The sequence below is a fragment of the Ictidomys tridecemlineatus genome, unplaced genomic scaffold, assembly GCF_052094955.1.
Source record: "Ictidomys tridecemlineatus isolate mIctTri1 unplaced genomic scaffold, mIctTri1.hap1 Scaffold_365, whole genome shotgun sequence".
NCBI lineage: Eukaryota > Metazoa > Chordata > Mammalia > Rodentia > Sciuridae > Ictidomys > Ictidomys tridecemlineatus.
The window spans coordinates 96,924-123,228 of record NW_027522457.1 but is presented as its reverse complement, the minus strand read 5'-3'; the positions used below and the strand labels follow the sequence as shown (position 1 = coordinate 123,228).

At 34.1% G+C, this 26,305-nt stretch overlaps 1 protein-coding gene across 6 annotated transcripts in view; it reads right to left on the bottom strand.

Moving 5' to 3' along the window:
• Positions 1-2,062: 2,062 nt before the first annotated feature.
• Positions 2,063-26,305, bottom strand: part of LOC144373358 (biotin--protein ligase-like) — a 62,547-nt gene continuing 38,304 nt past the window's right edge. For 4 of the 6 annotated variants that reach the window (XM_078036458.1, XM_078036461.1, XM_078036460.1 and 1 more), the window contains 4 exons: positions 10,680-10,830; positions 5,297-5,506; positions 2,741-2,915; positions 2,063-2,645 (listed from right to left, as the gene is read on the bottom strand). The gene's annotated coding sequence lies outside the window, so the exon portion shown is untranslated. Of the gene's footprint in view, positions 2,646-2,740; positions 2,916-5,296; positions 5,507-8,684; positions 8,827-10,679; positions 10,831-26,305 lie in introns of all 6 variants that reach the window. The other 2 variants (XM_078036462.1, XM_078036463.1) reach the window with 2 other exon arrangements.

Sequence of the window (26,305 nt, the reverse complement as noted above, 5' to 3'; positions counted from 1 at the left end):
AAAACTAGAGGGCAAAATACTGTTTATGAGAGGTTGGGAGACTAGGGGAGATGTTGAGGAGGAGATATTGGTTAATGTGTACAAAGTCACAGCCAAACAGGATAAATATAACTACATATTCTTAGTTATTCAATACACAATGTATCAATGTTCCAAACAACCATAAAGATGTACAATTATAATGTCAGTAAAAAGAGCATAAAGTAAAAATAAAACTACAACAAACCCGGTCTAAATATTCCTTAATATTTTTATGTAATATTTCTCTAACCCACAGAGCATTTTCTTCCTATTACTATTTTGATTTCTTTATCACAATTATGTACATCTTGTTTTCATCACTAGACTATCTCGTCTGAAGGGCGGGTATGTCTTTAATTCATTAGAGTACCCAACACGGTGCCTAGGACAAATAGGATCGGCACTGCGACTATTTTGAATCAATAAAATCCAAAGGAATATAAAAATGACCTACCATAGAATTTTAGGGTTGTACAATGTAATAGCCAACTCAGAGATGATGCAGTATCTGAGGGGAAGGGGGCTGTGGGGAGTCTAGTTAAGAAAATCATTTTATGGCAATTAACTGAAATCTTTTTTCATTTCTCCCTAAGAAAACAAAATACTCCTCACAAATTTTAGGACAAATAATTCTCTGAGCAGTCAGTATTTGAATAATTTTAAATACTGCTGAATTTTTAGGCCATGAAAAGTTATGAGAAATTTATGATTTATAAATCTAAAAATAGGACTAATCTGATTATTATACATCCTATTCACGAAACACATAACACTAAAATTTTGGGTGAGTAATCAGTGTGGATACCATCATAGACCCATCAGAATAAGATTAACTTTTGTATCCAAGTGCACCCTGCTTGACTAGTACCCTCTGTGCCTTATTTTGAAACTTAAAAGATTTGTCATGTTACTATTTTTTCTCTCTGATGGATATAATTCCTCCTACATCCTGTGTCATGATCAGTGAAGCAGATTTCCTACTTCCCAAAACCTGCGTGCTCCCTAACAGAGAGATGATGCTAAAAACAGGAAGTTTCAGGTGAGGCTGTATCCTTGCAAGTTTCTGTATGGACTGGTAACTGTTGTCTACATGTAAACTTCATTTTCTTTAAATTCCACTAAAACTACAGAGAAGGCACAAATCTCAATTAGGAAATAAACTTCCAAAAGACAAAACACAGAGAACTCACTCTATCTAAAGCTTTTGGGGACACCTCATCCCCTCATTACTTGGCATGTTCATCTCAGTTATTTAGATTTTATTTTTGGAAAGTGACTGCTGGTTCCCTTCATGCTACTTTTATTTCTTCTTCCTCCTTTTCTTTTTATTTTAGCATGAAAGAGGAGATATATATAAACCATAAATTTCAAATTTAGAAAAACTTATATTTTACTACTTGTGACAATTAAAAAATATTTAAAGGTCATTCATTCAGGAATCACTTTTCAAAGACAGAATTGCATTCCACTAAAATATATACTATGTGGATGTTGAACTTTAACAACATTTTAGTTTCAAACAATATTTTTCCAAAAAGGAACTTTATGGACATAGATATTTCCATGATTATACTTGGGAACCTATCTGTGGAAGTGGATGATAAAGACCAAAAATTGTCTCCACATGTTACTTCATAAGTTAGACTGTAGTTTCCTCCTTGCATAAATAAATATGTCAAAAAGAGAAGTAGTCTTGAAGTAGAAGAGAAAGAAAAAGAGGGCAGAATAGGAAAAAGGGATATAAAGGGAGAGAAGCAGGAGAAAAACCTGAGTCAGCCAGAGAAGCAGGAGAAAAACCTGAGTCAGCCAGAGAAGCAGGAGAAAAACTTAAGTCAGCTTGTCTTGAAGTGGCACTCTGTATATTTTATTTCCACCAGTATTGTATCTACCTTTTCTAAGATCAGTATATTCTTTTATCTTTTTTTAATTGTCATTGGACTCTGAAATATAGTTTTACATCATATATTATTAACATTTATAAGAAATTTTTGAAATCATTTCATCGTGATCAGATCACAGTATAAATTTTGCTCACAAGACACACTGTATATCACCTCATAGATTTATACATTTTATGATGCAGAGTTAAAATCCTAACATGGTCACACCTCAATGTAGTTTGTATTTAAAAAAGGAAAAACCAGTATTCATGTAAACAGTACATTATGAGATGTAAAATTTGATTGATAACTCATATAACCTCAAATATACACAAATTATAAGATTATTCTACATGCTCATTCATTTTACATGTAAAGAAAGAAGACAATATTATAAAAGGCAACATTTGTTAAAAGGCCACTGTGGCTAACTTGGTGTCGCTGGAGTCAGTACTGCAGCCACTGTTAATTTCCTGGATGTCTTGAGGTTAGGAGTAGATTCTGTCAAGGCAGACATCAAGTAATTCAACTTTGTCCAGATGACTGAACAGCCAGATTCCTTAACAAATTCCTTCAAATGCACTGTTTGTGTCAGGTTATTGTATTGCCAGGTCAGAGAAGGCATCAGAGACCTCTGTGTGGACCTGCATGGAAATGCTTGCTTGTGTGACGTTGAGATAAATGTCACACTGCTGGTCCAGACCAAGGTAGCAGTCACTCATGAGATAGAGAGTGTAGATATACCTAGAATAAGAAAGCAGAACAAAAATGTAAAACTGGTTTCCTAATCAGAGTCACACTTAATTCTTTTATAACTTTGGTGGTAAGATTCTGCTTACCTTCTGGGTATTTCAGTGGTGAAAAAAGAAAGGGAAGCAATGTGATGATTTCGAACATATCCTACTTGTCTTAAAGCAAGAAGTTCTCTCTTGTCCACTTCTCCAATATCAAGAACCATCCTTCATCTTTTGATTTGGGAAATCAAGGGGTAACTGCAGAGCTCTCTTGCTTTCCCTATAAACCACAGAAAAAGATAAACTATTGACTACATCTACACTTTTCACATGGTTTGGAGGTGGTTAAAAGGCACCGCTCGGGGCTAAAATTGTGGCTCAGCAGTAGATCGCTCGTCTAGCTTGTGCAGGGCCCTGGGTTTGATCCTCAGCACCACATAAAAATAAATAGATACAATAAAGATATTGTGTCCAATTACAACTAAAAAAAAGGCACTAGGGTCTTACCAGAAGGCCATAAGAAAAAGAGTTCAGCACTTCCATCTGGGATGTCTTTAATTCCCTTCCTTTGTGGTGATTGATATGTTTTTGTATGTTTCTTCAGGGCATACAGAAAACCCTTTGAGCTACTACTACCAGAATATTTGGCTCAGAAAGAATAAAGCTCTGAATCCTGACATCAAATTAGTAAAATCTCAAGCCATTCCTCCAATTAACATTAATACCCCACTTATAGACAAACAAACAGAGATATAGCCATGTGAACCAAATCTTCCCAGTCTTATTTACAAAGAACTGATGCTTAGGAAAACAAACAAAAACCAGTCAAGACTAGACTGTGTAACTCAAGATAATAAGCATAATATCAGATCAATATCTTCTTTCCACCCAAGAATAAAATACACATAAAAAAGCACATAGTATATCAAAAGTTCCTTTCTTTGAGGAGTGAGGAACTATAAGTCATGCAATTTGTAACACACAGGAATCACCACAATTTAAGACTAGCACCAAAGTCGGAGCTGGGGTTGTAGCTCAATGGTAGAGCGCTTGCCTAGCTCGTGCAAGGCCGTGAGTTTGATTCTCAGTACCACATAAAAATAAGTAAATAAAATAAAGGCATTGTGTCCAACTATACCTAAAAAATATTTTTTAAAAAATTAAAAACAAAAGACTAGTACTAATGTAATGACAGAATCTGGAGTCTTTATCTTGGATCAACTTTTACAAAAACAAGGTTACTATAATGTGTCTTTAAGACAATGACTTTATGGCATAAAACATATTAATAATGACATGTTCCTATTGAGATTTCACTCTGTATTCCAAGGGGAGATGCTTCAGTTATAGCATTTTAAAACAGAGCCAGAGAGTAATATATAGTTCCATAGCAGTTAGGAATAACATCTACAATTTTTTTGAACATGATTACATCTAATTTTAAAGTAGATTTTGAAGGTTAAAAAAAAGAAATCTACCTTTGCTCCATGATTTTATCTTTATTATTATGATTTTTATAACTATTTATATGATTAGTTTATGATTATTACTATTTTTGGAAGCTGGAATTTAGTAAGTCATCTAGAAATGCTCATATTGAAGCTCTGAAATGCTAGAGGCCTATCAGTTCATGTTCGTATTGGCTGATATTTAGTATTAGAAATGAAATAAAGTGAGACCTGTACTGAAAGGACATTATAACAATACACATGACTATTCTATGAAAACAGAGAAGCTTACTCATCCCAGAGGGTTACTCTAGATATTAAAAACCCTGAATCCACTAGGATAAAAAGAAAAAAAATGGACAAATTCTTTCTTATTTTAATTACTATGGTATTAAAAACCAGTCAGCTCACACTATGTGTACTAATATTCTTAGAGGACTAAATAATTGATTTTGGTGTCAGAGGCTACAGAAAAGAGCATAGTAATTTAAAATAAAACTACTGTACATTTTTGGTCTGTATGAAATTGACAAAGCTCTCTCATGTGCATTATAATGAAGGAAGCAGCTAGATGTGGCAACTGAGTCTCAGAAAAGCTTAGCTTCTAATTCAAATTCAATAGAGCTAAGAAGGAAAGCTTCAATTTCATCTGCATCTGGCCTGATGTGTTTCCTATACCAAAGTGCCTCTAGTGCAGTACTTCTCAAACTTTAATGTCCTTAATAATCATGTGTACATGGGGGGACTGGGGATGGTAGAGCATTACCTAGTATGTGTGAGGCCACTGGATTCAATCCTAGGTACGAGAAAAAAACAAACCAAAACAAAAAGGATCAAGTGGGGCACCAAAAAGAGCTTCAGTTTTGCGAATCGCTCAGACCCTGAGATTCTGATTCAGTCATTCAGGAGTGGGGCCAAGAATCTATACTATAAAGGCACTCCAGGAAATTCTGCTAGACTGAGCGTGTAAACCACACTTTGAGAATAGTACTCCAGGCAATATATGACTATGTAAGGTGGATATTCTGGGGTTGAAAAATGGCACATGAGAACTGACTGACTACTGTCAAAGACTGACTCTTACTGGTTAAGGCCAGTTGAGAAAGCAGGATTCATGAATGACACGGACACATTAGTAATAGAAAAGATATGTGTGGTGGCACATGCTGGTAGTTGGTGCCAAATATTTGAGAATGGAGACCAAATACTATACCTTGTGGAACCCAAAGTGAACTCTCTGCAAGCTGACTTGGAGCACATACTCCTGATCAGCGTGCAATCTGATCCATTTGTTGTCATCTCGTTTGTCTGCAGTCAGAGTTGAGACAGAGAGTTCATTGTGTCCTTCAGCTAAGTCATCCCATGAGCCTTTAACACTTATGCCAACATCTATCACTGGCAAATGAGATAAAAAATTCCATGCCTAAAAAAAAGGAAAAACAACAAAAAATGTCACATGGAGTATTCAACTAAGAAATAGTGTAATTTTAGAAAAAAATCAAACTTTTAATTTTGAGATTAATTCTGAATTAGATGCAATTGAAAGAAATAATGGACATCTTTTGCATCGTTTACCCAGTATCATGCAATGGTGGCATTTTTCAATACCAGGATACTGACATTGACACAATCCACTGATTATTCAGGTTTCCCTAGTTTTTCTTGTACATAGGTGAATATATGTAGAACAGTGTTTTATAAAATCCTCTTTAAGTTTTTTTTATAAACCAAAAAATTATTATCTAAACTTTTAACTTATTATAAATGCCTCTTCATATTGAGTGGTTATTGACTATACTTAAAAAAGAGGGATTAAAAGTGTTTATTGCTATTTTTTTAAAGAGAAGCATCTATTTTAACGTTTATGTGACATTTAAGGTAGAAAACATTACTTAGCGATATAAAGGAAATCTGAAAATAAATCTGTGATGCAATTGTTAATGTCAGTATAATCCATTGACACTTGTTATATAACACAGGGAATCCTGTAAGACTAGGGTTCCTTGTAGAAACAAATAGGTTTTTTTTGGCGTTATCATGCTGAAAGTACCAGCTAAAATCACACATATTAAAAGAGTAGAAATATTTTACCAACTTTATTCTTGCCTTTTAAATTAAAAGATATTTGTGGGTAATCAGTATTCCAATAGTACATGCTTAACAATGCTGAATGAACAAATCAAGGAGTGAATCTTATATTCATGGAAAGTATATATAACACAATAAACTTTAGGACTAGGTAACTGTAACCTTTTTTTTTAACATTCACAATTATGTGGTAATGTAACTATTGGTCAAGACACCTTTTTTTAACATTTATTTATTTTTTAATTGTAGTTTGACTCAATATCTTTATTTATTTTCATGGGGTGCTGAGGATCGAACCCAGGGCCTCGCACATGCTAGGTGAACGCTCTACTGCTGAGCCACAACCTCAGCCCAAGACAAAATCTTAATAGCTGTTTTATCAGTTGTTACTTTCTAAGGTCATTTTATTTTATTTTATTTTATTTTTAAGAGAGAGAGAGAGAGAGAGAGAGAGAGAGAGAGAGAGAGAGAGAGAGAGAGAATTTTTTAATATTTTTTTTTTTTGTTCTTGGCGGACACAACATCTTTGTCGGTATGTGGTGCTGAGGATCGAACCCGGGCTGCACGCGAGCGTGCTACCGCTTGAGCCGCATCCCCAGCCCTAAGGTCATTTTAAAAGTTACACAATGAGTTTAATTTTAGTTTTCCTTTTAGTTCTTTTATATATGGTATGGATTTCCTTATAAGCTTTAATTTTCTGTTTGCTAAGACTTTAGTGTTGCTGGTATATGTAATTAAACGCAGTAGCCCTGATGAACCAAACTATCACTTAGGAATTAAAAAAAAATAAAGATAAAAAAATAGATCCAATGCAAAATTTCAATTCAACTCCAATCCTATAACTTGTCTTGTGAATTTGAAATTATGCCTACAACTAGACTTCTGAAATTGAAATTGTCAAGCTACAAAATGTACTTCAAGTACAAATGATGGTCTATCTCCTACTAGAACCAAAAATCACTGAGTTCAGAAGCTGCACCAATTAATGTTCTAATATTGGCCGACACAGAAAAGTGGTCGAGGGAACACTTAAATATACAATTTCTTCAAAACATTTAATTTTGTGAAACAAAGCAACTAACATTTACCACACAAAGCAGGACTTCATATGCTTTTATACTCATACCATTAAATTAGTCAACAATATGATGTTTTCTGATATTAGCAACTCACTGAGATTTTTCTTTACAAAGCTTCCAAATGTCTAACTGGCTTATATTTACATATGACATCTTTTTGTAGGACTTATTATTATGTTTTAACTTATAATGTGTACACATATATTTATTTGGTATATATGTATTTATGTATATAAAACATGAGCTTTTTAAAAGAAACTGCTAAGATATTTCAATACCAGCCAAACATATCTATCTGAGGATTAATCTTCATCTATTGAATCAAGTAAGAGCACTGCCATGCATACAATTATTTAATTAGCAGCCAAATCCTCTGCCAGTCAGCAACCGTTCCAGGCATACTGATGGGTAGGAGATGCAAATCTCACAGTTGTACTGCTTTTTCTCATTACTACTGCAATTAGCACTTAAATTGATGCTTTAAACATACTAATTTCTGGAATAATTCAGGATTTGTATGGGATCACCTCACTGCAAAGCCAACACCAGATTGCTCTGAAAATTAAAGAACTTTTGAGCCAAATAACCATCATCATATTAGACAGAGCCAATTTGCATTTGGTTTTAAAGATAACAGAATGGAAATTTATGCAAATAAGTTAGTAAGTTTACTTGTGAATTCTCCCTGAACTAATTATAACACATCTTGTTCAAAAAAAAGTTTTACTTGGAAAGAAAAAGAGACATGCTTTAAAAGTTTCTTTAATATGTGCACATACAAATCAATATAATTATGTTATAAATCCTGAACATTCACTTTGACACATTTAGGGTAAAACTGCTTAAGACTTAAAAGGCTAGAAAGCCAAGTATCTGGCATTGTTCATTTGGTTTTTGGCCTTCCAAAGATTGTTTAGATTTAACTTTCCTTATAAGTTACATAGTGAACAAATAAGGAGTTTATTTGAAAGAATCTCTTTGAATCTAGGAACAATAATGTAATTAAAATAAGAGTGGAACATAAATAATTGAAGGAATTAGATGAAAATATACCCTACCATAAAAGGGCAAAACTCCCTAGAAGAGATGGAGTAGGTTCCTGGGTAATGCAATCTGGTGATGTAAAGGCTAAATGGAGCCTTCCAAAGTGAGCTTGAAAGCCTTATACTGAACAAGTTCTCATAATGCCAGTAATGTTATTAATCACTATTACTATCATTTGTTCAATTATTATTCTATGTCAAGAACTATATAAAGCAGCTTACATAATACTATTTTGCTTAACTTTCACAAGAATGTCATAAGATATATATAATATTTCTATAGTTAGTAAATGACAAAGACAGAATTTTAACACAGGTGGGACTGACTTCAAGACACACACCCTAAGTTAGAAAACTCTTGGTACAACTTCACAGAGTAAGGCGGCCTTACCTGCTTTGTTTTGGTGGCCTGCAGCTCCTTCTCAAACATGGAGCTGAATATATGTTCTTTCCATACACAGGCATGAATCAGGGAGGCACTCAATGGAGGTTTGGCACCTACACATGAGCACTTTATAACTGGTTTCCATTTCCTTAGAAATTATATCAACACCAACAAAATAACTCTTTCAAAGCACAAGTAAGATTTCTGATAACATTGGTGTGTATAATATTAACAATTGTTAAAAAATTATCATATAACTCTTTATAGGCCATTATATTAAGTTTTAAATATTGGCTAACATTCTTTATATCAACCTAAGGCTGTATCACTATCATTATATGAAATCTGTAAACTGTAAATAATGTATCAGGTTCAGTAAATACATAAAAGAGTTCATATGAAGTGGATGTGTTTCTATAGGAAGCACCGATGTGAAACAATATTTCCATGGAGATAAAAGTGCTGATGTGAAACCCTGACATGATTTTGGTGAATGTGTGCAAGTGTCTACTATAATTACTTGAATAAAGTTTTTAAATTTTAAGTTTGGGGAGCACAGAATTTAAAGTACACTTTGGAGAATTTTGAGATAAGTTTAAGTTGTGCCAGATCACAGGAACACGAGCCACCTAAATGTTATGGTAAGAAGAAAATATAGTCGAAATTATATTAATATTGAATTTTTAAGGGTGATAAGAAAATTGGACCAAATCTCCTACACCCTCCAGCAGATTCCCTCATAGATGATTCTGTGTGAGGTTGTGCCTTTAATGTGCTTTCTATACTACTGAAATCCAACTCACATAACCTTCAGAACCTTACCAGCAGAGCTTCTGACAAGTTGTAGATATATCTACCTTCTCTCCCTGCCACCTGTTGCTGCTATGGCTCACTTTCTGAATGTGTCTGTTAGTTTCCAGGGACATCCTATGGTAGGGAATCAAGCATACCTGTCACCCTGTCACCCAGTACACTTGATTCAAATTAGGGATTTTTCTTAGGGGACCCCAGGTGTTCCTGAGGTTCTTGGTGGCATCTGCACTTGGATGGCTTAAATAACTGTGATCCTCATGCAGCTGACAAGAGGTAGAGGGTGCATGATGGCAAGCCAGACTATTTTGGTTATCTCCATAACTTTGAAATAACATTCTGGCTTCAAGGTATCTCAACTGCTGTGAAACATTGGTGTGAAAGGATATTTTCATTTAAACACTTTCAATCTAGCGTGTATACTGTAATGTTCTTTTCCTTGTTAAAACATTTGCAGCCATGTATGTGAGACCTAAGTGTTAAATTATTCGATACTATTACAAACTCAGTACAGATTATATCTTGAACTCCCATTACACCTGACTATCTAGTTTTGGACATTTCAGATCCATAATTTACTATTTTTTTTAAAAACATTTTCTTTTAGTTGTCATAGGACACATATCTTTATTTTATTTATTTATTTTTTTGTAGTTCTGAGGCTTGAACCCAGCACCTTGCATGTACTAGGTGAGCCCTACCCAGCCCCCCATGGTTTACTTTGGACAATGGATTTCAGATCCCTCAGTCTCTTCTACTTAACAGAAGCTGCCAATTTATCTTGGTTTTAGATCACAAAGCACCTTAATAATGTTTTCTTAAATAAAGCTGATAATGTATAGAAATAAATGCAGTTAAAATAGAAACATATTTAATATTGCAAAGGGAGAACACACAATTTAGGTAGGAGAAGGTTAAAATGAATTGTGGTTCAGCTTGGTACTGAGGGCAGGTCTCCTTGTGGTAAAGGGGCATTTTTACTCCAAAGAATCAATATTGTAGGCACCACATGAAATTCCAGTGTCTATATGTATTTTAATAAGGGAATTTTTGGGGATCTGGGGGTGTAGCTCAGTGGTACAGCCTAGCATGCATGAAGCCCTGGGTCTGATTCCCCAAAATACCCACTCCTCCCCCAAAAAATGCATTAAAAAACTTTTAAAAAATTACATTGCAAATTACAACAATTACCTGAAAAGGTGAAGATGGTGCTGTTCTATGTTTGGTAGGTAAGAAGAGAAGAATCTTTTAACCACCGGCCCTGGATCAACATCTGAATGAGATTGGTGGTATTCAGGGCAGTCACCAGCCAACCTTGGTTTGCAGCCACATCCAGCATTGCCTGAATAGGTAAATAGCACATGTTACAAGAACATCAAGGCATTCACCCTCTCCCATTGGAAATCTTACATTAGCTTTAACAAAACAAACAAAAACAAAAAAATCAATCATTTTATCACTAAATTAGTATTCATCCAAATAAAAACAGAATAAACTACAGTTGGATGGGGAGAGCAAAATGAATTTCCTGTAACATCCTACAAAAAGTCAAACCCTAAGCTAATTTTAAGAGTAAAAACTCATTGTACTTTGAAAACAAATATTTAATAATTCACTTTATCAAGAATACTAGTAGTTGCATTTCTTCTTTTTTAAAACAATTCTTTTTAGTTGTTGATGGACCTTTATTTTATTTATTTATTTATACACAGTGCTGAGAATTGAACCCAGTGCCTTATGCATGCTAGGTAAGTGCTCCACCACTAAGCTACAACTCCAGGCCCTTCACAGAGTCTTTTAAATTTGAATACTATTTATGATGGTAAGGAGAGAGAAGGTTTTCTTGTGAAACCCTCATTTTCCCCAAAGAGCAAGTTAAGAATAGAGTCTTGTTCTCAATGACAATAATACACCACATCCTAGGCAAAGGGGCAATTGCCAGTGGTATATGTGGAATGATGGAGAGCTATTCATATCAGTCTATACATTTAATCCAATGTTTTATGAACAAACAAAACGCTGCATTTGCTTGAGGCAAAACTAAACAGTGAAATCTTATTAGTTTAAACAGTGAAGTCTTAGAAGTTTACACAGGCAAAGCCATTTCAATTAAATTAGATTCTAGAGAATGCTGTCTTAAAGACACATAAGTTAATATTATGATCTTAGGCAGTTATTTCATACAGTTTTAAGACTCCACTCTCTTATTTTTGGATGTACCTAGCAAAGCATTACAATGATACTTTAATGGTAAATATCTCACTGACAGCAAAATATTTTAAAAATATTGAACAAAAATCTATTAATTTTGAAATAATTTTAAACTGTTCTAGTAAAATCAATTTCCTGTACTTCTAAAAATTTTGACAGAAACACATTCTTCTAAGTTGCAAATTTACAATTCTGTGTTTTCTAATTTACAAAAAGTAAACTATTTTAATAAATTTGGTTAAACTAACCTATGATCTCTTTATATACATTACAGGGAAATAGAATAAAGTTTTTGCATACCCTAATTAGTGTTAAAGGATGGTCAAAATGATTTTTAGTACCTGCTAACCTGCTAGTTATACATTATAAAGTCTGAATGTTGGTGTAATAAATATATGTGTCTTTATGTGCATGTATGACTGTGTGTACACATACGAATGTACATATTTATGAATCCAGAGAAGATATATTTATATTTTTTTACAAAGAAGAAAAATGCACTTTTTCTGTGAAGTATAGGAAACAAGCAGGTTATGATTAATATATGCTACATACAGAAAAAAGTAGTTCACTAGTTGTAACTCTTGAGACTTGCTAAGGGAAAAGGAAAAGAAAAATGAAAAATTATACCTAATTCAATATCATAACTTGTAATGTGGAGTAAGTATGGCAATTTTATGTGTGATTTTACATTACAACTTGACTGGAAATAAATTCCAGACCAAAAATTCACATACTAGGAGAGCTGGATGGATGAACCATATGTTTTTAACTTTGAAGTTTTGACGATAAAGTTGAAAGATTGCATAAAATTTATGAGACTTCCCCAGAATTTTTTATTTTATGATCCAGATGTGAAAATGTAAAAAAAAAAAGCAAAATAAGTGCTTATCATGTGGAGTAAATGAACGGCCATATCACAAATTGAAAAACTATTATCTTTTATTAGTTTACAGAAAAGTCAGGTGGGTAGATCAAGAATCCGGGATGATAAAAGGTTTTGAGGCTTGTGTGGTGAACCAAATACTATTCCCCTTTTCTCTCTGCTCACCCGGCCCTGGTGCTCCTGTTGTCTCCTCCCCACTACTTGATACTGATGCTCCTGTCTCTGCTGGAACATTATATAAATTTCCTTTATTCTCAATCTCATAAGTTTTCTTTAATTTGTACTTTATATTTTTTCAAATTGAATTTTTAAAGGGGTAAAACTGGTCATGTCATTCCCCTGCTTAAATTTCTTCAATGCCATCATTTGGTAAGGAGAATAAAACTAACATGTCTCTCTGCATTACAGATGGTCAACACCCCACTATCTATTTGGTCCTTGATTTATCTGGTCCTTACTTTTCTCTCTGGCCATCCCCTTACATAGAGCACTAGAAAATCACTGGTATTTTTTCACATTTACCCTTGCTTTTATTTATTTATTTTGTAAAACAAATATCATTCCTTTTGTTCACCTGAGAAATTCCTATTCATTCTTTGGGTCTAGCTTAAACACTACTGAAACATCACTGATTCTTTTTTTTTAAGAGAGAGAGAGAGAGAGAGAGAGAGAGAGAGAGAGAGAGAGAGAGAGAGAGAGAGAGAATTTTAATATTTATTTATTTATTTTTTAGTTTTCGTCGGACACAACATCTTTGTTTGCATGTGATGCTGAGGATCTAACCCGGGCTGCATGCATGCCAGGCGAGCACGCTACAGCTTGAGCCACATCCCCAGCCCTTCACTGATTCTTTCAGATGGATTTAGTCCTTTCTCTATGCCTTTGCTGCTTTTGAGGAATGCCATCATTATTATAGCATGACTTTTTGTTTACACATTTGTCCTTTGAACTATAGGTTCTTTGACAGCAAGAATCTGGGATTATTTTCTATAACTCCAGCCCTAGCAAAAAACACTCAAAAAATACCTGTTCTACTAAAGAACACTGGAAAGCCCATGGTACATGCTGATAATCCCAGTGGCTCAGGAGGCTGGGACAGGAGGATTTTAAGTTCAAAGCCAGCCTCAGTAATGTAATTAATGTCCTAAGCATCTTGGCAAGACCCTGTCTTAAAAAATAAAAAGGGCTGGGTATATGGCTCAGTGGTTAAGCACCCCTGGGTTTAATCCTCGGTAACAAACTAACAAACAAAAGAATATAGATTAAAAAATTATAAGAATTATAATAAATTCTGCCTAAGTTACTGTACAAAACAGAAGATAAAACACAAGTTTTGATGTCACACACACACACAGATTTGTATCCTAATTCTGTCTCATTTATAACTCAGGAAGATCACTTTACCCTACTGAACCTAAGCTTCTCACTAATAGAAGGGTACCATATTTCACCTCCACATGCTTTCTTTTCCAAGAAGCAAGATACTTGCAGCCCTGCCTGGCCTAAGTGGACAGAATGTCACATTCTTTAGCAAACTATCTGTTAACTGCCAGAGACCAGATTCTGAAACTTTGAGAGATTAAAAAAAAAGGTTCCTTCTAACCATAAAATCTGTAATCCAATTGGAACCGGTCAGCATGGGTGAAGGTGATCTGGAGTTGCTATGACAATGGAAACTTGAAAAATTCAAGAGGTGAACCTAGCTGGGAAGCCTGGCTCTTGCCCCTGGCAAGACCCCTTGCTATGACACTCCTAGGCCTTATATTCACTCCTTACATGTTAAACTGCCTGGTCCAGTTTGTTACATCATGCCTAAAAGCAACAAAACTAAAGATGGTCCAGACTTCTGAACAGAAAGACCTTAAATATCCAGCTTTATAAAGGTTGATGCCTCATATGATACAGACAGGCATCAGAGGGGGAAATGAAGAAGAAACATTGGTTTACATTACATTACATTATATTACTTTACAGTTTTGGTCTTTGTAAAAGTGTTACTTAATTACTCATCCCTGTAAGAGTGTAGTTTAGTGCTAGATTTTTTTTTTAATATAGCTCTTAGAAATGTAAGCTTACAGTTTTTGAGAAACTGCTGCCTGTGGTGAAGGTCACTTGTGATTTCGCTTGGAGGTATTTCACTGCATTCATTCTGCATCTGTGTACTACTTATTGAAGAATTCCTGTGCATGATTCTTGGTCACACAGTTCAGTAATTCAAACTCACCAATGTTGTAATGGTTAAAAGAAATGATATCAAATTTCCTACAACAGTTCCACATAACCTCAGCTCGGGGCCCAGAATTTCAGAGCACTAGCTCATCTGGGTACACCGGAATCATAAACCTGAGTTCTCTAACAACAATCCCCCCACAAAAAGGTATCATATTTCCTTTTAGGTGATGTATGAGGGTAAAATGAAATGTTCTACTTACTATATTAGTACCTAATATACTATGCTACAGAGTGGATACTAATGGACAAATGCATATTTTAAAGTTCCTCTATGATAAGATAAAGACATCCTAAATCAACCCATTCTTTCTAACAGAAATTTTCTTTGATCTTTTTGTTGTTGATTTCTACACTGGGCAGTAGTAGATGGGCAAAGGAGATGCATGGGATGGAAAGTACAGGTCCATCAAAAGAGGTGTGCAGTTATAGGAAAGCCAGGAGAGAAGGTCAAAATCTGATCCTGCAACTTAGGTCACACTGGAAGGTGTGGGCCTTCTCAATTCAGTAGGCAAGTTTATTTTACTCTTCAGAAGTGTGTTAACTAATAGGAGGTAAGGATGGGGGTGGTCTAGGTAAACAAGCTGGGGGATTCTGGTAGTATGTACCTTTATATGACTGAGCCTAGAAGAACTGACTCTATCGCCTTATCTTTATAGTAGTCTGTCTGGAAGATAAGGTCTAATATGCTCCTCTCCAGAGTCTGGCTTTGGCTACAGTGGAGAATATGGCTTAGTTTCCATGTTACCTTGAAGTCCTTTACAGTGATGCAAGGCTTAACAATAAAAGGCTTCTTCAGTACGTTGAGAAAGAACCCTGGACAATTTTTAGCAACTTTACATTAATATTAGGTAGATACTGAATCCCCTTTCACCTCTTATCCACTTTCTCCTTGGCACACAATCTATCAAAGAATAATTCTGAGTACAGGGGGAAAATACATGGGGCTCACTGCATAAGACCTTCTACCACAATGGCACCAATTTCAATTGATTGCTGATTCAAAACAATTTCTCATATCCAGTCATGGCAGAGTGGAAATGTGATTTCTAGTACACTATGCATTTATAAAATTACAATGTAACCAAAGAAAACCTTTATCCTTATTACTAGAAGCAGTGGGGCAATTGCCATTTGCTGATGAGGGGTGGGTTGAAAAGGAGGCGATGAGTTTGGTCTTGAACACATTTTAACTAGAGTGCTACTATGAAGCCAGGTAAGAAGTTAAGGTGAAAATGAGCTGTGGAGAAAGTAGAGACTGGAGCTCTGGACTCTGAAATCCTGTCAAAGAGTTATATGAGCCACCCTGTCTGTGGCAGAAGTAGAGAGAGTAGAATTGAGGTTACCAGGAGATCTGGAAAGACAGAAAAGAATAATGGAGGAGGATATCTAAGGATTCTCAAGGCCAAGAACAGACATTTGTTAAGTGTCTACTATTTGCCAAAAATTCTGAAAAATGTTTTATGTAAGATACTGAATTTAAGCCTATTTCACAGATGGAGAAATTGTGGCTAAAAGAGGTAAAGAAACATGTCTAAGCCTGCATAATTCTAGTAAGTGGGATTCAAATACAATCCAAATGATTTACTTTAACAACATTGTGGGTAATATGGAAGGTGTGTAGAATTTAAATGGGGTTATAAACTAGAATTACAGATTTTATGAGAAATGGGTATAGCTGTAACAATGAAACTTTGAGAAGTTTTCCTGACAACACACTGTATTTAAAGTGAATATAGTCAGTAATCCCTTGGTATATAAGAGGGATTGGTTGTAGAACCCTGGCAGATACCAAAATTTTTAGATGGTAAATCTCTTACTTAAAGTGGAGAATTTGTATGTATCTTCCTGTATGCTTTAAATTCTCTCTAGATAACTTACAATACCAAATAAAATGTAAACATTATGCAATTAGATGTTATACTGAATTGTTTAGGAAATATGATGAGAAAAATATGCTGTACATATTCAATACAGATACAATTTCTTTCCTTTACATTTTTAATGTACCATTGATTGAACCTGCAGATATGGAATTGAAGAAAATGGAAGGCCAACTTTTTAAATTTTGGATAAAGTGTAAACAATAGTATGATTCATGAATATCTGACACTGATTTGAAGGTGGTGTGTGGTACAATTCAGAGAGACTCAGAATGACAGTTTCAAGTTCCGTGCCTCTAATTTTACTATGAAACCTTGGGAAAATCCCTTAACTCCTGGTATTTATTTTCCTCATCTGAAAAATATTATTTGATTACGTACTTTTTAAGGTTTGTCTTCTGTCCAAGCTTTACTCTTTCAGTGATTAAATACTAATACACTCATAGTATGTAATTATTTGTTTTTATGAAGTTTGCTTTTTATCATTTTAGGTGGGCAATAAGATTCTTAAGGTCAGAGGAAGATTATACTAAATACAAAATAAGCTGTATGGAGAAAAAACCCTCCTGAGTTCAGAAGATGAGGGTTTCTGAGGTCCAGAAACTGATGATACTGATGCCAGAGGCTTTCAGTAATCTCTGTAAATTGGAGGTGATATCTTATGCTGTGAGAAAGAAAAATGCTGGGAATAATTACTGGTAGGATGAAAGATGTGGAAAACAACAAAACAAAATTATAGCTGCTGTGAGCTTCAATGACTCTGTACTAGCAAAAATTAGCAGTGCCCTGTGGTTGTTTACAGCAATTATGAATAACTTGGGTGTGAAAGCAGAGAATTCAGGTGTTACCCAAGGAGGTAAGATCTTTTAGGGAATTCTGGCATTATTGTTAAAATGGCTAACTCTGGGACTGATGCTATTTAGGTGGCAATCGAGGTTTTAATGGGACTGAGGAATAAACTGAGGGATCAGGAAGGAGAGAAGATATCCCAGGTCATAGTATCACAAATGTTTAGTCAAGTTGATTGACAAAAATGGTGCAGCCAAAGAGGTGACTTGGAAGATGATATCACAAAGGTGGAGGTTGAAGTGGTTTGGATATAACAGCAATAAGAGTAAAGGAGTTTGGGATGCATACCATTATGATATTCATAAGGTTATTTGTTTAAGCTTCTGTGATGGAACCAAAGATGGAGAGCTGAAGGCTATTAACTGGTGCTTAAGGAAGGTGGGGAAAGAGATCTAGAGATTGGGAGACACTTGAAAACAAATCTTATGTACAATGAAAATTAAAAACAACATAGATGGAAGAAGCAGGAATCTGAGAAGGAAGTGGTTGGAGAGACCCAGGGAGGTCTACTCTTACTGTGGAAAGTAAAAGAATCAGCCAACTCAAGAGTTTCAGAGAGAAAGGTGAAATGAAGATGGTGTGTGTATCTGCTTCTATTTCAGCAAGAGAACAAGAGAAGGGAGGAGAGAAAGAAGGATAATGTGAAAGGAGGAGGCAAAAAATAAAAAGAGACAATATACTCTTGCTAGAACTCCTCCCCATATAGGAAGTCCAAGAGCTTCTGAAGTACTTGGTTATATACAAGGGTAAAGCCAAACAAAACAGCAATGGAAAAAAAAAAACAAACAAGAAGACAAGGCTTAAAACAGTGAGAACTTAGAAAATGAACAATCTCTAGAAGGAAATGTTTTGGGTGTGAGATTCCTAAAGTCAAGGTGTGCTTTTTGACTTAGATACATTTCATGTCCTCAACATTTATTTTGAATCCATTTCAAGAATTCCCTAAGTTCATCAAACTTGATCTTAGCATTTAAATTCAACCACAGTTTTATAGTGCTGGAACTATTTTTGCATGTCAGATTTATTCAAATCTACTGATATTTTTCTTCTTATCTTCTGAGATTGCCAATTATGCTTTAAACAGCTAATACTTAAAGTTTGACAATATCTCTATATTTTATAGCAAGTATTATGAATCTCATGCAATTATTGTGAAAAGATTCAAATGGTGAATTATATAAAGTCCAGACTGTGTAGACAGTATGTATATATAATATAATGAAAATATTTGTACAGTAATATATAGTATAAAACACTTTCACAAATGGCTATCATTTAATCCATAACAATACCAACTATGAGGCAGGCATCAGTATTACCTGCTTTCCACAGACAGGGAAACTGAAACTCACTATGTCATTCCTCTGGTTAAAAAAAAATGGGATGGAGTTAAGGATTTCTCTCAGATCTACGCTCATTGCACAATAACCCATTACTTCTGCTGACTTGCACCCTGTCTTGTTTCAAAAGGATTTGAGATGGCTTACATCTGATTCTCTTTTGTTTACATAGCTGAAATTACAAACTGCAGATAAAATTATGTGTTTATTTAATTATTATCTCTGCAAGTGAATTTAAAACTTATGTTAACATAAATTTTAAACACATAAAATTTAAAAATTAATTTTAATCTACCATTGGTTATAACTACATCTGAATATTTGATCTTTAGGCATTTACCTTTTTGACACACCTGAATTCTTTAGTTAAATAATTCAAGGGTAGAATAGAAAAATTGAGTACTGTGATCAAATTAAGTCAGCTTCTTTGTAAGATAACTGAATCACTGACCTAGGCTATTAAAAGAAAAAATGATATCATTAGAAGAAAAATGATACCATAAAAAGGTATATTAATATATCTGGCTCTAAGATTTTTTTTTAAAGAGAAGAGTGAGAGAGGGGGACAGAGAGAGAGAATTTTAACATTTATTTATTTTTTCTTAGTTCTCGGCAGACACAACATCTTTGTTGGTATGTGGTGCTGCTGAGGATCGAACCTGGGCCGCACGCATGCTAGGCGAGCGCGCTACCGCTTGAGCCACATCCCAGCCCCCCCTGGCTCTAAGATTTATTATTAAAAATTTCTCCTAAAATCTAAAGTTCAATTTGAGAAATCTGTGAGTTTAACCCTCAGTGTTGTCAAGATTCTGGCTGTAGGATGCATGAGTGGAGCTGGACAGATAATGTTCCAGACTTTTTCTACATAGTGGGCACATTCTATAGACTTGTACCCTCTTTTCCTTTTCTCTTGATCCTCCCTCCTCCTCCAGGGACCCCTGCCCCCTGTATCTCTTGGAGTCGTCTTGATGTCACCAGTGATTGTACAGGCACTGCAACAGCACAGGAAAATCATATCATGATGAAAGTTAAAATGGATGGTGATGTTGCTAATTCTATTCAGGTTAAATGATATGAAGATAATATACTGTTATAAGATTTAAAATAAAGATTTAGTTAGTCCAGAATGAGAAGAAAATTGCATTGATTTATAAAAATCTAGTGGTTATTAATGGAAAAACAACAAAGTAAGAGAAACTGTCACAGTCAAGATAAGAGGAGTCAAAGGAGACATGAAGAGTACAGTTAAATAATGTGGTATTCTAAATGAAATTCTTGAGTACAGAAAAGATATGAAATACAAATTAGAGAGTTATGAATGAATATGCACTTTTGTTGATAGCAAAAATAACTTGTTAATGTATATAAGCTACTAACACTAGAGGAAAAGCAGGTTCAAGGTACACAGGAACTCTATATTTTTGCCACTTTCCTGGAAATCTAAAACTATTCTCAAATTAAAAGTTCATTACAAAACAATAACATAACCATGGAAGTTTATCCTAGGCAGCTTGTTAAAACATTAGTTGTCAGACGTCTGCTAGCAAATGCATTATTTAACTCAAGAGCTCCCCAAAGCTTTACAGTGCTGGGAAGACCTAAAAAAGCTTTCTTGACAGAAAGGCACACTCTTTTAAAGGTTCAGGTCAGTTGCAAGTAATGATACAATATTTTGTCAATAATTAAAATGCTGTAAGTACATTTATAAGAATATTTTCCAGTAGCACCAGTTGTTCATAGTAACTTTCTCCTGAACTTGTACCCCCAAAAGGTTAGCATTCAGGAAGCTCAGCTGCTGTCTAACAAACTTAATTAATCAAAAACTCATTTCCAAGCTGTAACTATGAGTAACAGCACTTCAAGTGTGCTAGCAAGCCTACAAGTTAATCAAAATGCTAATATAGTACAAATTATAGTTGTGATTAACATTTCACAGTAGCTGCTTATGTGAATTGATCATTCAAGAGTAAGCTCATTTCTTAAAACTATTTGCTTTTAAATACCCATTAATAAAACGTCATAAGGTTTTTATGGCAAGATCTTAGCTTCTGGAAATCTGGCCAGGAGAGCAGCCAGATTAGAGTTTACACTGCTCTTTATGAATTTGATAGCACTACACAAATATTTATAACAGAGACTACATTTATTGGTAGAAAATTCAGATTTGGTAGACAATCTTGAAATAAGTGGGAATCTATATACATAGAATAAATCTATCCTTTACAAATTTTTCTTATGAAAAAACTAGAAAGAAAAAAGTGAAATATTTATTTCATTCTGAAACTGATATCTACTATATGCCAAGCACTGTGCCAAAGTAATCTTAATAGTGATGCTACAGGTATTGAAAAGTTTCCAGCATATCTTAGGTGACACAAAACCTCCAAATATATGTTCAAACCATTGATACTTTTTGAAACATGTTATGATAGACATGTTATTGACTGATAATCTACCTGTCTTTTTAGAAGAATTATCTGAAAAAGCTTTCTAAAGCCTGTTGTGCTACACTAACTTTTGTTTTCATTTGGTTTAATTATAAACATTTAAAAATTTCAAAGAATTTTACTAAGAGTAGTACTGAAGATTACCTGTCATTTGCTGTATCAAAACATTTCTTGCAAGTATTGGATTAAGGATTTGACTAAGTACTTCTTTTGTTAAATTTGATACTACCTTAGGACTATTTTCACTGCTAACTGCATTTGACTCTGCAATTCTAAAACTGACATTCTTCAATACACTACCAATCCACTGTACCTTACTATACATGGGAAGCATTTGTCAATGAGACATAGTCCTCTCTTATAGTATCCTCAATTGAAAGGCCTTTTTTGAGTTTACCCATCTTTTGTTGTTGTTGTTGTTGTTGTTTTGGTGCTGCTGGGGACCAAACCCAGGGCTGGAAAACTGTTTCTGTGTCCTTTACTTTCCTTTTCTCCGACTCTGATATGTGTACATACATGTGCACACACATATATCTTATGCATCTCTATAATTATAGAGAGTACAGAAAAATATAATATTGGCTATGTGAAATGTAATATATTTTTAATTTATTAGATGTTGTTATACAAATAAGAATGTCAAAGTACTATTTTGAAATTTAGACCAAAAAAAACCCTGCCAATAAACTTTAAATATCTATTTTGCAAATTTCAGAAGTCTCTCTATAAAATAAAGAGAATAAAAAATTTTTAATGTTAAGTCACTATGACACAGTAAGGATATAGAAAACCTACTAACCATGAGAATCCTAAGATTTATTTACTTGAGTCCCCAACTTATTGTTTTACTTTATGACGATTAATAATGCTTCATGCTTGTAAGATATTATTTTAACTCAGACATCAGGGTTTAAGTGATCTTCCTAAGGTTTCATAGTAAAATGACAGCAGAGGAAATTTATAGAGGTGGTGTACCAAGCCCCATCCATAAAGGACAGGATCAGGCTGCTGTGCCATGAATGCAGTATATAATTTTCAATCGCTAGGAGGGCTGTATCTTGGAAAACTGTTGAGCCAATACTTTCTATGACTAAGAGTACCCATATATCTAAATGAGAACAAAGGCACAAAATTAGAACAATCAATCAGTCTTTACAGAAAATTTTAATCTGAGACAATTTGAGAAGCAAAATAAAAATGACAGCAAGGAAGTTTAACCAATAGGATAAAACAAACATCTATGATTCTATAGTTATGTAACTGAATAAAGTAAATAAATGTGAAAGAAATTTGTGCAACTTTATAGTGCAATTTCAGGAATGACAGAAATAGAAACTCCCAATAGTGGGATTAATGCAGATCTTAAAAATTCCAGTCATATATTTTAGCTGTTCCAATTTTATAAAATACGTTATTCACTAAAATAGCACTTGTATAAAAAATGTCTCAAACTAGAGTATTAACTTTTCCTTTTGATTTTTTTAAATATATGACAGCAGAATGCATTACAATGCTGAACCATGTTGGCTTAGGAAAGGACTTCCTCAATAAGATTCCTAAAGCACAAGAAATAAAATAAAGAATCAATAAAAAATCAATAAAAAGTTTCTTCACAGCAAAGGAAACAATCAAGAATGTGAACAGAGAGCCTACAATATGGAAGAAAATCTTTGCCACCAGCATGTCAGACAGAGCATTGATCTCCAAGATATATACAGAAATCAACAAACTTAACCAAATAAATAAGTAAATAATAACAACAACAAAAACAAATAACCCAATTGACAAATGGGTTAAGGAACTAAACAGGCACTACTCAGAAGAAAAAAAAAATATGAATGGTCAAAAAATATATGAAAAAACATGTTCAACATCTCTAGCAATTAGAGAAAAACAAATCAAAGCTACACTGAAATTCCATCTCACCCCAGTCAGAATGGCAGAGGTTCATTCATACATTGTTGGTGGGAGTGCAAATTAGTGCAAACACTCAGAAAGCAGTATGGAGATTCCTTAGAAAACTTGGACTGGTTGTACATTCTGTGTCGAAGGAACTGCTGAGCTAGAGTCAACACTATAAATACAGAGATTTGATAAATTGTGGTATAAAGGTGTATTAAGAATCGTAATGCAAAAAATTATGAATGTATTGCACTCCACTATTGTCATGTATGTAAGAAATAATTAAAAAAAAGAAAACTTGGAATGGAACTACCATTTGACTCTGTTATTCCACTCCTTTATTTATATCCAAAGGACTTAAAATCAGCATACTACAGTAACACAGCTACTTCAATGTTTATAGCAGCTCAATTCAAAATAGCTATGATACCAACCTAGGTGCACTTGAAGAGATGAATGGATGAAAAAATTGTGGTATATATACACAATTGAATATTACTTAGTCATAAAGAAGAATAAAATTATGGCATTTGCTTGTAAGTAGATGGAACTAAAGAATATCACTCTAAATTAAATGTCAGTCACAAAAAATCAAAGGCATAATGTTCTTTCTGATACGTGGATGATAAGTCACAACAAAGGGAGTGGGGTTTCGAAATTCACTGGACTAGACAAAGGGAAATGAAGCAAAGGGAGGGGGTGACTGCAATAGGAAATATGGAATATCATTCCTATCCTCATATATAAATAAATGACCAGTGTAACACTACATCATGTACAACCACAATAACAGTATCCTAATTGTAACAAGTTACACTTATTCTATGTATGTATAATATTTCAAAATATACTCTACTCTCATGTAAAAAATAATAATGATAAAAAGAAAAAAAAACCTTTCTTTTTCATAAGGTTATAGCTGAAATCAAAGAATTCTAGAATTTCAGAAATAATGGGGACTTTAGAAATGATTTAATACAATTTTTTAGGAAAAAGTTCCAGAGAAGTTGTGATGTCCCTTGTGTCACACAATAAATTGGTAGTGGGGGTAGAACAAAAACCTGATTTTCTTTCTTTGACAAACTGTGGAAAAATTTAGAAGCCCCTGATTGATTTCATGTAATGAAATCATTATGTTTTCTTTGGAGTTTTATTTAGTTAAATTAAGTTTGCCCTGTTCCTACATTTATTCAAGCAGTACTGACAACAACAGAAAAAAATCCTCAACCATGAGAACCAGAATAAATGTGTGCAATCACAGTTCATCTATTTCACCAAGGAATAAAGGTCCAGTGAAGTTGTGAAACTTGCCATCATAAAGAATTAAAAAGTGTCTACCCATTCTGGATCACAGTCTCCTTTTCCAGCTTCCACTTTCCAGTAAAGTAGACTTTATTGCAATCTGAGTCACATTATGCTGTTTTATAAGCATATAAAATAAAATTAAATGTTTAACTGAAAAAAGTAAGAAACTAACTACCCAGAACAATCTTCAGATTCAATGTAATCCCTAACAAATGCCAATAGCATTTTTCTTAGAGATAGAAAAAATCTAAATTATTAAGGAACCATGAAGAACCAAAAAACCAAATAAATCTTGAGAAAGAATAAAGTTAGAGGCATTCTACTTCTTGACTACAAATTATAGTACAAATCTTAAATAATTAAGATAGTATGGTGCTGGCACCAACATATATACATAGACTAACAGAACAGAATAGAGTCTAGAAATAAACACACATCCTGTCACTAATCTGACAAGAATACTAAGAAAGAAAAGGATAGGCTTCAATAAATGGTGTTGAGAAAACTGAACATCTACATTTAACAGAATGAAACTGGAACCTTGTCTTACACCATATGCAATAATCATCTCGAAATTTACTAAAAACTTAGATGTATGATCTGAAACCATAAAATTCCTAGAAGAAAACAGGGAAAAAGATCTTGACACTGGTCTTAGCAATGAGTTTTTGAATAAGTTCCCAAGAACACAGGGAAAAAAAAAGGTACAGATAAACAAAGCTACAAACCTTCTGCACAGAAAAGGAAGCCATCAATGAATTAAAAAAATAACATATGTAATAGGAGAAAATACTTGCAGATGTTAGTAAGGTGTTAATATCCAAAACCTATAAGGAACTTATATAGCCCAAGAACAAAAAGGCTAAAAATTCTATTATAAAAAAAAAAGGTGGAGGGACAAATGAGGCCAATAGATATCATTCTGTTGAAATACAGAATGGCTAACAGACATGAAAAGGTGCTTACTTTCAACAATCATTGGGTAAATGTAGATCAAAATCCCAGTGAGGGCTGGGGTTGTGGCTCAGTGGTAGAGCACACGTCAAGCATGTGAGAGGCCCTGGGTTTGATCCTCAGCACCACATAAAAATAAATAAATAAAATAAAGGTATTGTATCCAACAACAACTAAAAAATAAATATTTTTAAAAAATTGCAATGAGTCAACACCTCACATCTGTTAGAATGAATATTATTAAAACAATGAAAGTATTGGCAAGGATGTGGAGAAAAGGAAACTGCTACACACTGCTGGTAGAAATGTAGTTGGGGAAGCCATTATGGAAAATACACATGGACAGCCTTAAGAAATTACACATGGAAAACATCATCATCATCATCATAGAAATTCTACTTTACAGAGAATTCTACTTTTGAATACAGAGATCAATATCCCAAAGACATGTACACTCTATGTTTATTACATCATTGATTAGAAAAGCCAAGAAAAAGAAACAGTCTAAGTGACCCAAGATGGATGAAAAAAGAAACTGAAACACAATGGGAGATCTTTCAGCTTTACAAAAGAATAAAATCTTGCCATTTGCAATACTATACATTGTGTTAAGAGAAATAAGCTGAAAACAACAAAACACTGAATAATTTCATTAACAGGTGCAATAATAAAAAAGTCAAATTCATAGAAGCAGATTAAAATAATGGTTAAGAGGGGGTGAAAGTGGGAGATAAGAGGAGATATTGCTTAAAGGATACAAAGTTTCATTTATGTAAAACAAGTTCTAGACATCTAAGGTACAGAAGGGTGA